Raw genomic sequence first — 15,584 nt, forward strand, 5'->3', positions numbered from 1 at the left:
GTGAACTTGATTTTGGGGTGTGTGCTATTTAGGTGTGTTAGGAAATTGTTTAGGTTTTCTTTTCCATGGGGCCAAATCACAAATGTGTCATTGATGTATCTTAACCATAGTTTGGGTTTGTGGGTGGCATTAGCCAGAGCTCTGGATTCGAATTCTTCCATGAACAGGTTTGCAATGACGGGTGACAGTGGTGATCCCATAGGGTCTCCTTCAATTTGCTTGTATCTTTGTCCTTTGTATATGGAATATGTGTTGGTTCTGCTAGTTTCATGAGGTGTTTAGCTGGTTGGTATTTATTTTTGATGATTTCAAGAGTTTCTTTTATCGGGACTTGAGTGAATAGTGAAACCATGTCAAAACTTACAAGCAGATCTTCTTGTTCCCCGTGTAGATCTGTGATCATTTCCAAGAAGTGGTATGAGTTTTGTACATGTGAAGCTGCTGTTTCAGCATGGGGCTGTAGCTGCTTTGCTAAGTGTTTAGCTAGGTTTTGTAGTGGTGCTCCTCTGGAGCTGACTATGGGTCTGAGAGGTATACCTTCTTTGTGTATTTTTGGGAGGCCGTATAGTTTGGGCATCTGGAAGGTTTTTCTCTTGGGATGATTGTCTGTTGGATCTCTTTGCTCATGTGGCTGGTTATAATTTTCTTCTTGGTTATTTTTTCCAGATATGTGGTCGGGTCCATGTTTATGGGTTTGTATGTGGAGTCTTGGAGTAGGTCTGTCAATTTTGTTTCATAGTCTTTTCTATCCATTACTACTGTGGCATTACCTTTATCTGCTGGAAGTATGATTATGCTGCTGTCATTTTTTAGGGCTTGCAGGGCTTTCAGTTCCTCTTTGTTCAAGTTGCTTTTGGGTGGTTTGCTTGTGCATAGGATGTTAGTAACTTGGTGTCTTATTCTATCAGCTTCATCTATATTTAGTTTAGTTAGGCTGGATTCTACTGCACATATGATGGATTCTGTGGGAATTTTTTTGGGTGCTATAGCATAATTGAATCCTTTGGTTAGGACATCTGTTTCTGTGGAAATATCCTGGATCTTGTGCTGTAATCTCCTGGGTCGTTTGTTTTGTAGTGATCTTTTTTCCATTAGCCTCCGGTGGATATCTCCAAAACAAAACTCACAAGGCATCACACAGCCCATTATACCAACATCAACTCCATCAACCAATCAAGAGGCAGCAACACAGCCAACCAGCCCAGCATACCAGCCCCCCCCCCCACCAGTATTTATAGAGAGACAGCAGCTCCAATCACACACTACTTGTACTGGCACAAAGCTGAAAGCACCAGCCTGAGGATGGCGAGTGGGACCTCGCCGAAACGTTGCCAAGATACTCTTAATCTTACATGGGAAAAGATCTGAACATACCTAGACTACATATATATACATATGTAGCCAAATGTACAAAAAAAAAAAAAAAAGGAAGAAACTTTCTTGTAATAACTTCAGTCTGTCCTTTAAGTTCATATCCAAAAGAACTCCTAGGTACTGCCATTTATCACATATAAAAATATTATTCCCAGACCACTGGCTTCCCTTATTAGCAATGCATCACCTCTATTCAGGTTTCTGCATTCAAATCTTCTTGGCCCTCCATCCAAGCACTTGTTCAGGAAATAGAAGGAAATTCCTGAATGCCTTGCCTAAGAAATATGAATGTCATTGGCTGGAATTGATAGTATTTTATTCTAGTGAACGGTTAATACCGTTCAGCACTTCATACAGCTCTGAAATAGTCTTGCTAACTACAATGAGCCACACTCAGAAAGTTGACACACTGACTCCAGTGTCTTCCTGGCCCCATGCCTATTATACTAAATAGAGAGCAACTGCTGAATGAACCAACTGTATTGCCAGCTGTGGCCAGGTATTGTAAATAATTCATTAGAATATGATGCTTAACAAAATTGGATTGTCTGAAATCAGCATAGATGCATTTCCTCTCTTGTCATTTCACTAAATTCCATAAATTCTGTTACAGTGATGGCTATCTTCAAATATTTAATAAATGTAAACTTGGTAATCTTAAATAATTTTCCTTATATATTTTTATTGCAGATATTTTCCAAAGTTCGTGGTAAAAAGTCAGTATTCTTTTCCTGGGTTATATATGGGTAGAGTCAGTGGTGGGATTCAGATTGTTTTTACTACCGGTTCTTTGGGCATGACTTGGCAAAAGTGGCAGGGGAAGGATACTGTACAATCTCCAGTCAGACGTGGTATTTTCGGTTCTCTAAACTACTTAAAATTTCCTTTACCGGTGCTCCAGAACTGGTCAGACCCTGCTGAATACCACCTCTGGGTAGAGTCCTCCAATTGGATCTCTGCCCAAGTGGGTTGAATTACAACTACTGTCATTTATGCCAGCAACCAGAATGAATGCCTGTTGTGCATGGTGGCACTTGTAACCCAACTTATTTGTCAATTACAAATTGATAAAATGCTTCTTCTTAAATTTTGGAGATGAAAGGAGATGGTAAAGAGGAAGTGATAAGAAGACATCTAAGGGCTGTTGGTATCAATAATGTGTGATCAGAGAAAGCTGAGGCAGATATATTCATAGGTTCATCACTAATTGCAAGTCTATCTTGCCAGCTCTCCTCAGTACCTTTGACATTTACACACCAAATTAGGCAAATACCTTACAAGCATGGATGGAGGAGTTACTCTGATACCTTGGCAAAAATGCTGCTGATGAACCAAGTATAAACATTTCTCTGTGCAGGTGAAGAGACAAGATAGAACATCTCCAAACTAGAGTCACTGTCATATTCTAGACTATCCCATACTAAATTTCCCTAGCAGGGAACCTGATCCATGTCCTCTACATTTCTTTGAAAAAGTGGACAAATGCTTAACCGTGTTAGAGTAGGCAATAATATTTAAATATTTTCATTTTCAACCTAGATTCTGGACAGTGGTGGGATTCAATTTTTTAAACTACCTGTTCTATGGGCCTGGCTCGGTGGGTATGGCCAGGGAAGGATACTGTAAAATCTCCAGTCAGAGGTGGTATTTGCCAGTTCTCCAAACTACTCAAAATTTCTGCTACGGGTTCTCCAGAACTGGTCAGAACCTGCTGAATACCACCTCTGATTCAGGACAAATCACCTGTACTTTTTTGGTTACCCTTAACCAATGTAGGTGTCCTCTCATATAAACTGTATGGTTCTCAGGGCAGCTTTTTAAAATAGCAAATTAAAAGATCTGCTATATTTGGTACTGATATAATCCTGACCTTCATGATATTTAGGGAGGTTTGAAAATGGGACATTTGTATATTATTTCTCCAGAGAGAAAGAGAATTAAAACTATATCCTCTTTTATCTTAAAATTAGCCATTTTATTTTATTTTATTTACATTTGAAAGGGGGTTGTGGCATCAATACATATTGCGGGCTAAGATTTGCTTACTGTTGCAAATCCCCATAAGCCTGCTATGCAAAACAGCTATAGGAGCAACGGTTGCAGTATTAAAGACAATGCCAGAACTGCTTATTCTTGAATACTTAGATGGAAATGTTACCAAAAAAAAGAAAGTGTTGGGCGAGAACTTTTAATAGGATACTGAGTCAGTTAGCAGGGGAGCCTTTTAAGAAACCTACAGGCATAGAGTAGATACCGCTGCTCATCAGATTCCTTGGAGAAAATCACTAGTGCTTCACTGGAAAGAAAAGCCAAACTCTTGCATTTCCCACACAGATATACAAGTTCACACGTAGAGAGATATTACACATCCTTTCTTGTCAGAGAAAGTAAACATGAATCCTGTGAGGAAAATGAGCAGCATTTTTCTTTTCCACAATCCTAATCTGACACCAGATTAGGAATCAAATAATTGTGTGTTGGGGGGTTTATGGAATACAGGTAGTCCTCAACTTACAACAATTCATTTAGTGACCATTCAAAGTTACAACAGCACTGAAAAAAGGGATTTATCATCATTTTCTCACTTATGATCTTTGCAGTATCCTCATGGTCATGTGATTTACATTCGGATGCTTGACAACTGACTCATATTTATGACGGTTGCAGTGTCCCGGAGTCATGTGATCCTGTTTTGCGAACTTCTGGCACGCAAAGTCAATGGGGAAGCCAGATTCACTTAACAACTAGGTTACTAATTTCAGAACTGTGATTAACAAATGTGGTGAGAATAGTTGTAAAATGGGGCAAAACCCGCTTAACAAGTTCTCATTTGGGCTTCACAATGCTTAATTGTGGTCATAAGTCAATGACTACCTGTATAATACCTGCTCCTTTAATTATGTGTCTGCTGTGCTGCAGTTTTGTTGTTTTGTTGTTTTTTCCTCCTGGAGATGATATCCTGGACTAGAACAGCTCTAGACAGCATTCAGGGCAATAGAATGCCTTGATCCATGTTTACAGTTTTTGAACATTTGTATATTGTTAAGAAACTAACTTTCGTTTCTTTTTATATATTATTAAACTTATTAGAATGTAAAGAAGAAATAAAAGTGAAAATAGTGGGGAAATGGGAAAGGTGAGAAGGGACAAGGGGAAATAGAGAAGTATAAGATGAAGGGGGAAGGAGGAAAAAAAATACTAACCTCCAATTCCTTTCGGCACAGTAGAATTAGTGTAATAATATTATTACCGTCAACTTTTTTATTTTGCATACTTAGTATATACTAGCCATTTCTATAACAACAACAAAAATCTGTCTAATTTGTAAATCTCAAAGTCAAAGTTCCATTTTTTTTCTATCTGAAGCATAAAATTCAGAAGCAGCTTCCAGATAAAAACAAAATTAGATGTACAGGTAGTCCTTGACTTATCACAATTCATTTAGTGACTGTTCAAAGTTACCACGGCACTGAAAGAAATGACTTAAATACTTACTGTCAACTCTGAAGCGAACCTGGCTGAAGCCATGTTTTGCTGCCTCATAGTTGCCACAAATTATAAGACGAGGAAGGGATGGGGAAGCAGATAGACTGGCTAAGTCAAAACAAAAAGTTTTCTTGGGGGAACCAAGGTCATCCTAACGGGTGGCAGTTGAAGGAAAAAAGAAGTGATCAAGCAGTCTGCCAGCTACTTACATTGGACAATGTGACCTATGAGGAGGGAACCATTTGTTCTTTTAATTAGGGAAAAATGGTGGGAACTTTTAAAATTGGTTTTTACTGACTGTGCCAATAAGATGTATTCAATAAATATGTTATTTGAGGAATCTACCTGCCTCGGAAGTCTGCTTTTGATAGATATGTTACTCAGAATGCTGATACTTACAACCATTACAGCATTCCATGGTCACATGTTCAAAATTCAGATGCTTGGCAACTGACTCATATTTATGCCTGTTTCAGTGTCCTGGAGTCATGTGATGATCTTTTGCAGACTTCTGACAAGCAAAATCAATGGGGAAATCAGATTCATTTAACAACCATGTTACTAATTTAACAACTGCAGTGATTCACTAACAAATGTGGCAAAAACAGTTGTAAAATGGGGCAAAATTCACTTAACAACTCTCTCACTTAGCAACATACATTCTGGGCTCAGTTGTGGTTATAAGTTGAGGACTACCTACTTTCTACTCTCTGATTAAAGCAGTTAATTTGGCCATTTCCACTAGTTCCATCAGTTTCTTCAACCATTTTTCTGTGGTGGGAATTAATTTATCTTTCTATTTTTGTGCATAAAGCATTCTTGCTGCTGTCAACATGTATAGAAAAAAATCCATTTTTTTGGAAGTTCTTTATCTATTAAACCTAGAAGAAAAGTCTCTGGTTTAATTAGCATATTTATGAATCTTCTCTATTAAAATATGAATTTTACATCAGTGTTTCTTTGCTTTGTTACAAGTCCACCAAAGATGGCAGAAGATTAACTTTAATTTCAATGGAAATTATGTGCTGTAAAGAGTTCATATTAATTTAATAGACATTAACATTCTTTTAGCCTACCTTTTTCTGTAGAGGTAGATTTCCTATCAATATATTCTCTTCCATATATTTAATCTCTGCCTTCTCCATCTTTGAAACATTTATCTTTTTCTTCTATTTTTGAAATTAATTTCTTTTACAAAACAAAATTGTTTTTCCCCTCTCTTGGCTTACTGTGCTATTCTGGTTTCACTAGATCTTCCTCCAAAGTCATACATCATCTTCATTGTTATCCCACCTTTTCCCTCTCACACAATAAGTAAACCTGTCTTGACAGGAAACCTACATTTAGCTATAAATTAATAACGAGCAGCAATAGTCTATTTTATTATTGTTGTTTTACATGCACAATTATAATCTGTCCCATTTTTAATAAGAGTGTCCAAAACAAGTCAGATTTATGTGCACAATGGATTGTTCAAAATATTATGATATGCTGTGATCCAGATGTTTTATATTACATAGAATGACTATAAGATTTAGCAATTTCAGTTCTACGAGCCTTAATGTGCCCATCAGAAATCTGGTTAGCTTTTCCATACCTCAGAAGAGTTAAGCCAATAAAAATCATTGCAACATCAGAACAAATTCCACCATTAAGCAGACATTGCCAAACACGGACACAAGGATATTTGCACATATCTGATGACCCTGTTTTAGCCAACCGCAAAATGTTTCAGTACGATCGCGAAACAATGACTGTTGGTATCCTCCGTCCCAGGACACGCCAGCTAAGTATGATAAACAAACTTGCAAACTATCACATACTTTGTTCTTTGTTCTTTGTTTATGATTTCTTCCATATAAGGTAAAATTCTGCTACCTCCTTTGTGCTCCCCCACCCGCTTGAAAGAAAATAATAAAAGAGGTTTGTGCAAAGCACTCGGGGCTGCTGCCGGGACCATTCCACCTGCCCCGGGTGCTATGTGCTCCCTCCTTTGAAACAATCGGATGTCTGGTGTCTGTTACTGGTATTCACCCTTGCGAGGGTCCCGCTAAACTTCTTCCCTGCGGGGAATTCCATAGGCAGCGAAAGAACGCCAACGGAACAACGGACCGGTCACTTGGCGCGACAACTGGGGGCTCGTCCGGGATCCGTCTGCCTTTCGCTGTCTCAAGGTGTGGTCTCTGTCTAGAGGTGCACCTCCTTCACTCCCGTTCTTGCGCACCTGGCAAAGGCATCGTACAATCATAAGTAATGGGCTCCTCACTTTCCAAAGTTTCGTCAGGTCATAGGGACGAACTTTATACTATAGTGAAGACGGCTAATTCTTTACAAAAAATTAATGGCACCACTATATATCCTCTTTCAAAAAAATCATTGATTAACCTATTGGCATATATAGAGGAACATTGTCCATCTTATCCTGAGAAGGGAACGCTCCGACACTCTTCATGGCAGAGATTGGGGAAGTACCTACACGATATTCCCTGAGCCCCACCCGAAATATTAACATCTTGGCGGGCTGTCATGGCAGCATTAAACACACTCTATCCTCCGAAAGAGAATGCTGCACCTCTTACCTCTGATATTCCCCCTCTCTCTTCTTCTTCTTCTTCTACCAACCCTGCTAAATCTGGAGATCCTCCTGTGGCACAGGTGGAAACTCCCTCTCTTCCACCACCTTACACCAATCCTGCGGAATCTTCTAATCCTCCCCCTTCTGCCCCTACTCCTTCTTCCTCCCCACTAATTCCTCGAGGAGGTCTTATTAGCAATCTCCTTTCCTCCCCTCTACCGTTGGATGATTCTGAAACTCTTTCTGCCTTCCCTCTTGCCCTTCCCCCGGGAGGTGGCGGCAACCCTGTACATACTAACATTGAATTTAAGGTCTTGAAAAACATAAAAGATGCTAATTATGGTCTGCACTCACCTTACACTAGAGGCATACTTGATTCCTTGGTTTCTGGTAATACTGTCATGTTGCTCTATGATTGGAAGATGTTGTTTTCTATGCTCATGACCCCAGCACAATATGTTGTGTGGCAGTCTGAATATGAAAAATGTGTTGATGCAGAAATACGGCGAGGTTTGCCGGCAGCAGTCACGGAAGGCCATCTTAAAGGGACAGGACAATTTGCCACTTTAGCTCAACAACAGAATTGTCCCCGCCGTGCTTTCTCCATCATTCATATGTGTGCAATGAATGCCTTGAAACGAGTGGATGATACAGACTCACAATCCACCCAAGCCTTTTTAAAAGTAATGCAGAATTCTGATGAATCCTATGCCTCTTTCATCAGTCGCTTACAAACTGCATTGGATCGTCAGATTGATAACGCTACTGCTAAACAGGAATTACTCATGAAATTGGCTTTTTCTAATGCTAACCATGACTGTCAAAAATTTTGCAACCTGTCGCTAACAAACCAGGGGTCACTTTGGCTGAGTTTCTCCAGCTTTGTAGAATTGTTGGCACAACCACCCATAAAATGGACGTGCTCGCAGCGGCTATTTCTTCTTCTTTCCCTACTTCTGCTTCTTCTCCCGACGCTTTCGCTTTAACTCATAATGGCAACTGTTTCAACTGTGGCAAGCCTGGACATTTTAAAAAACAGTGTCGGATGCCGGGAGGAGGAGGGGCACCCCGCGGCCAAGCTAGGGGCCCTCCGCCTCCTGATTCTAAAGCAAAACCAAAAACTATCTGTCCTCGCTGTCGTAAAGGCTTTCACTGGGCTTCGCAGTGTCATAGTAACCCCCCTTCTGCTCAGCCTTCGGGAAACTAACTATGGGGCTTTCCGCTAGCCCCGCTACCAAGGCTGACCTCCCCACTACCACTTTCCCGGTAGTGTTATCTGAAGACCTTGTGTATGATGACCCTGGTGCTGTTGTAATGCTTCTTTTAACTGCAACTCTTTTAACACCCTTGCCTCCCTCGTTGCCTATTCTGCTCATTCCCAATTCCACTCTTACCATAGAAGGTATCGTCGCTGCTCCTTACCTATATGACTCCTCTGCTCTCAATAACTTGGCTCTCGCTGCAATAGGGGATCGTTGTTTTTCCTTAAAAAAGGGGACCGTGGTCGCTATGCTTATCTTAATGCCACCTACTGATCCGCCTTTCCTGTTTGCATTACAGCAACCTGTGCACGCTTCTAAACCTACCCTGTCTGTTACCTTGAATGGTCACACTTTTGATGGCCTGATTGACACCGGTGCTGACGTTTCTGTCATCTGCTCTGCTGAGTGGCCCCCTACTTGGTCTCTTACCGAGGCTGCCTCAGTGCAAGGCGTAGGCGGAGCTCAAGCCACTAAGGTCAGCTCTAATTGGCTCTCTGCTTCTACTCCACATTCAACTATAACAGCATACCTTAAGCCTTATGTTCTTCCCCTGCACTGCAATCTGTGGGGACGTGATTTGCTTTCTCAGTTTCATGCCTATATCCAGCTACCCTAACACCTCTGTGTAAAATCTTTGCTTTCTTTCAATATGTCTATTGCACCATTAGCTCTCACATTGAAAACATCTTTGCCTGTATGGACTGATCAATGGCCTCTTACCAAAGAAAAGTTAGAAGCATTGCACCTTCTTGTTCAGCAACAGCTTACGGAGGGGCATATTGAGCCATCTACAAGTCCTTACAACACTCCTGTTTTTGTCATCAAAAAGAAATCAGGCAAATGACGCCTCCTGCAGGATCTCAGGACTGTCAATGTTATCTTGCAGCCCATGGGACCTCTGCAGTGTGGCTTGCCTAATCCTAACTTAATTCCTGTCGGATATGATCTTGTCATTATAGATTTGAAGGACTGTTTTTTCTCCATACCTTTAGCACAAAAGGACAGGATCATTTTTGCCTTTACAGTACCCGAGCTCAACAACTCAAAGCCTACGGCTCGGTACCAGTGGAAGGTCCTTCCGCAAGGCATGTTAAATTCACCAACTATGTGTCAATTTTTTGTTAACGAGGCGTTACAGCCTTATAGGTCTCAGTTTCCCACTTTTCTTGTTTATCATTATATGGATGACATCTTGATTGCTGCAGATGGGCCAAAAGGAACAGTTCAGAAAACCTTTTCAGTCCTTTTGACCACATTAGCAAAAGCAGGGTTACACATAGCACCTGAAAAAATCCAGTCTCATTACCCAATGCAGTATTTAGGTCACAAGGTATTAGCCTCCACGGCTTCTCCATCTATTCCCTCGCTTACACTTCCTCAACCAACCACCTTGGTTCAGCTGCAACAATGCCTAGGGGTCATCAATTGGGCTAGACCTTATCTTGCATTGACCACACATATGCTGTCACCCCTGTTTCAGGCATTAGTAGGATTAAAACATCCAGCAGACAAAATTTATCTTTCAGAACAACACTTACACGCTTTGCACCAGGTAAATACAGCCCTGGCCACTAGATGGGTGGACCATGCCCTCACTGATAGACCACCTTCCCTTGCCATTCTCTCTACCCAACAGCTATTAACTGCTATAGTGATCCAAATTTCGGATGAAAAACGCCTCCATATTTTGGAATGGTTACACCTACCACACACTCCCAAGACATCTATAACCACTAGAACAGCTCAGATGGCTTCCCTTATAGAGAAGGGGCGAAAACGAACCAAAGCTTTGATGGGAATGGATGTTTTTACACTATATATCCCTTTTAAGATTGCTCAATGGGAACCTCTCCTGCAAACCTCCATGGTATTGCAGGATGCATTGGAAGATTGGTGTGGTCATGTGTCATGCCATCTTCCCCCTGATACTCGGCTGCAAGTTTTGCGAACAGTCCCTTTTGTTCTGAAGTCACCTTTTGTTCAGCAGCCCTTGAAAGAAGCCCTTACCATGTTCACTGATGGCTCTAAGACTATTGGGGCCTGTGTGTGGTACATAGATGCTCAATGGAACAAACACTTAACTGCCCCGCAGAGATCAGCACAACAGGCTGAGTTGGCTGCTTTCTCATTGGCCTTGTCTCTTTTTCCACAGCAACCTTTAAATGTCATATCTGATAGTATGTATGTCACTCAAATGGCTGTTTGCATGTTTGATGCCTATATTTCCCCTGTTACCCCTCCCCCTCTCATGACACTCTTTTTACAGCTCCAAGCTCTACTGAAGGAAAGAAATAAGCCCTTATTTGTGGCTCACATTAGAAGTCATCAACACTTGCCCAGATTTTTATCAGAAGGCAATCATATGGCCGATGAGGCCTGCAAAATCATGACCTCCTCCCCTTTTTCTCAACCACTTTCGGCTGGGGAGAGTCATGACTATTTCCATCAAAATAAGAAGGCCCTGGTACAGCAATTCGGAATTACATACCAGGAAGCCACAGCAATAATCCAACAATGTCCCACATGTAGTCTCCAGGCTAGAGGTATCCCTGAGGGTGTTAATCCCAGGGGTATCCAAGCTTGTGACACATGGCAAATGGACGTCACTCATTATCCTCCCTTTGCTCCCTGGAAATACATTCATGTGTCCGTAGACACTTATTCAGGGTTTATTATGGCAACATTGCAAAGAGGAGAGGCAACTAAAAATGTTATTAATCACTGTATTTGAACATTCGTAACGTTGGGATGTCCAAAAATTCTCAAAACAGATAATGGTCCTGCTTATGTCAGCTCTCCCTTTGCTGAGTTTTGTCATAAGTGGGCCATCATTCATAAATTCGGTATACCATTTAATAGCCAGGGTCAGGCTATTGTGGAAAGGGCAAACCAAACTCTGAAAAACGCCCTTGATCGGCAAACGGGAAAAAAGGGTTTAGGCCCCCTGAACCTCCCAGCGTTACAAAACATCTTGAACATTACACTCTATGCTCTTAACTTTCTTAACCTCACTGGCTCTCCCTCTTCTACGGCTGCTTCTCGCCATTTTACCAAGCCAGTGCCCCCCTCCTCTCGCCCTCTTGTCTATTTCAGACAACTTCCGGATCCTGCGTGGAAAGGCCCTGCGCAGCTCATCACTTGGGGAAAAGGATACGCTGCAGTACAACTTCCTGACAAAGTGCTTTGGGTTCCTGCTCGTTGTGTCTGCCCTTACCATGGGCCACCCAGTGGCCACGACTCCTCTATCTCTCACCCTCTTGCTGACAATGATATTTCCAGTCTTTTCACTCTTTAATGCATCTCCGGGGGTTATCCTAGCCCCTCTTCACAGCACAGTAACCTTTGCTTATGAAGACAATTATCTTCCTGCCTGCAATTATGCCTTTCAGCATAATGGCCGCCCTCTTCTGCCTGCTTCAGAAATCACTCTCTCATATTATTATTTCCCTTGCTTCATTTCTCTGACTATACAGGTAACCCATGAACAATTGGCTCCTATTCTTGTTTAGGCTTTTCTTCTAATCATACTTACCTTAATCATACTGTTCTCTTATTGTCTACCCCCTCTTCTGCTTTTCCTCCCCTATCCCCACCGTTTCTATCCTGGCTACAGCTGCTTGACTCCAACGTCTCTCCTCTTTCGGAACGCATGGAGAGACACTTTCACTGCTGCATTCCACCCTGCGACTCCGCTGCCTGCCTTTGGAGATCCACTCTTCCATCTTATTGGCCAGGCTGTTATAAGCCACCCTCGGACCGCAGACGCCGCCTCATCCTCGATGGCACTTCTCATAAAACAACCACACTCATCCGGATGCATCGCCTCAGATACCCTGCGGTTCCGGGTCTCAGCTCCATTTCCAATGCCATGGAATGTGTCCAACGCTCTCCGGTAAAAAAGAAGGGAACTATTTGGAGGTGGTTTCGAAATGATACTCTGTTGACAGATGATACCCAATATTCCATCACTTATCATTTTCGTGCTACAACCCTAGCCCTTCACCATGTGCGATTGGCTGACTATGGACAGTACCAGTGTGAAATTACAAAAATGGTCAATGGATTTGCCACTTCCTCCCGATTGACTCTCACTTTGTATCAACAGCACGCTCCACACATCACTCATCGTGTCCGTCGACTCCCTCGAGCAGTCTCCACGAATGAACATCAGCCACATACCTATACCTGGACTATCCTGGACTTTCAAGGACAAGTTCTTAATAGCACCACCAACCACACTCGGTGGCCATGGTTTCCCCCATTATCCATGGACTTTGCTGAAATGGGTACTGGGGTCGAGAAATTTGCTGACAAAAAACTGCAAGCTGATAAATGGGACAAACAGGGCTCTTGCTCTCCAGCTCCTGCTGAAAACTTTCCTTTGTACTTTTGTCTTGCTCACAGCACCGGCGAATCCCGCTCTGCTTGTGGTGGCCCAGTCGAGAGGTATTGTAAAAAATGGAGCTGTGTGTCCACTGGCCACATTCGGTGGTCACCCCCTACCAAAGGAGATTATGTCCACATTACCCGCACTCGTGGGCAGCTTCACTGCTCTTCGTGGCCATGTTGTGGCCAGAGACTGAACCCGCTCACCATTACCTTTACCGAAAAAGGGAAGACATTAACTCAACAACAATGGATGTCAGGGTTTATATGGGGGGGACGCCAATGGGATGGTCATAGGGATGAAGGTAACATTTTCACTATTCGTTTAACAATGTCTTTGCCCACGTATGACATAGGTCCAAATCAAAATTTGAAGTCTGCCTTTTTACAAAAATCTGACACTCAGGCCAATCCATTAATTCAATTGGTTAATTCTTCTTTTGCATTGTTAAAAGCCACCCTTAATGACTCCTCCAAAACAGACCAATGCTGGCTCTGCCTATCTGACCTGCCACCCTTTTATGATGCAGTAGCCTCAAATGAACCCATTCGCAATTCCACCTCAGATAACGAATGCCGATGGAATACTTCTTCCATCACGGTTACTGACATAGTAGGTCAGGGATGCTGTTTGGGAAATATCCCTGCTAATTATTCCAAGTATTGTCATAATGTTTCATCAGGTTATCATTGCCAAGTCTATTTGGCCAAAGAACGGCTAGCCATCACATCCTTTACCGGGCATGGTAAATATGGCCCATTATATACCTCTTCTGGAGACAACATAACTGCTCGCCTCAGGGGTCAGTATTTCATTCTGGGTAACAATTCTGTTTGGGCATGCTCCATGGGAGCCACAGCTTGTGTTCATGGGGACGTTCTCATTGCTCAAAAATCCTTTTGCATACAAGTAAAATTGCTCCCCAAGATAACTTATTACCCAGGGCCGGAACTTGTTAATGTGTTAGAACCCCCAAAATTTCCACTTCATCAAAAAAGAGAAATTGTCACAGCTCTCACATTGTCTGTGTTGCTGGGCCTTGGTGCTGCCGGCGCAGCAACTGGGGTCACAGCTCTGGCTGTTGGTCATCAACAAGTAACAGCACTCAGCTTACAAATAGATGAGGATCTTCAACGTATTGAGACCTCGATCTCTGCACTCCAGGCCTCGCTCACTTCTCTGGCTGAGGTCGCTCTGCAGAATAGAAGAGGTCTTGATCTGCTATTTTTAAACAAAGGGGGATTATGTGTAACCTTAAAAGAAGAATGCTGTTTTTATGCTGATCACTCAGGTATTGTTAAAGATTCAATGGCTGAATTACGCAAACGATTGAAGGACAGAGAAAATGAGCGACAGCAAAATCAAGCATGGTATCAAGGCATGTTCAATTTTTCTCCATGGTTAACTACCTTGTTGTCTGCTGTAGCCGGTCCTCTGATATTGCTATGCCTTGCCTGTTTAATAGGTCCATGTGTTATGGGACGATTGCTAAAATTCTTAAAGGGTCGCTTACAAACACTTGATAGTGAAATCAATAATACTCAAAAAACGGTCAGTTTTCTCACATCTGTTATTGTATCCAAAGATTCCGTTAAACAGCCTCTGCTGGAGTGGTCTTCTGACCAAGAGTCAGAGAATGAAATAGATACAAATGCCTCCTATGCTCCCAAAGGAGCCTTATTGGCTATGAGTGATGAAGAATCAGAAGGTGAGTGTTCCTCCTCGTACGAACTGGTGCAACAGGGTCTCAGCAAACCGAAGGGTTTGTTGCCGCCCTTTGAATCCATTTCAGAGGAAAAAGGACTTTACCTGGAGACGGCATCACAAAAATAATAAAAAAGGAGGAATTGTAGCTATTCCACCATTAAGCAGACATTGCCAAACACGGACACAAGGATATTTGCACATATCTGATGACCCTGTTTTAGCCAACCGCAAAATGTTTCAGTACGATCGCGAAACAATGACTGTTGGTATCCTCCGTCCCAGGACACGCCAGCTAAGTATGATAAGCAAACTTGCAAACTATCACATACTTTGTTCTTTGTTCTTTGTTTATGATTTCTTCCATATAAGGTAAAATTCTGCTACCTCCTTTGTGCTCCCCCACCCGCTTGAAAGAAAGTAATAAAAGAGGTTTGTGCAAAGCACTCGGGGCTGCTGCCAGGACCATTCCACCTGCCCCGGGCGCGATGTGCTCCCTCCTTTGAAACAATCGGATGTCTGGTGTCTGTTATTGGTATTCACCCTTGCGAGGGTCCCGCTAAACTTCTTCCCTGCGGGGAATTCCATAGGCAGCAAAAGAACGCCGACGGAACAACGGACCGGTCGCTTGGCGCGACAGAATAGAGTAGAGTAGAGTAGAACAGAACAGAACAGAACAGTAATTAGGGAGAAAACTCTATAACATTTCAGAAAATTGGTTGTCCAATCTCTTCTTAAAAACTTCCAGTGTTGGAGCACCCACAATTTCTGTAGGCAAATTGTTCGACTGATTAAT

The sequence above is a fragment of the Pseudonaja textilis genome, chromosome 5, assembly GCF_049901715.1.
Source record: "Pseudonaja textilis isolate UNSWEBS1 chromosome 5, rPseTex1.2, whole genome shotgun sequence".
Classification (NCBI taxonomy): Eukaryota; Metazoa; Chordata; class Lepidosauria; order Squamata; family Elapidae; genus Pseudonaja; species Pseudonaja textilis.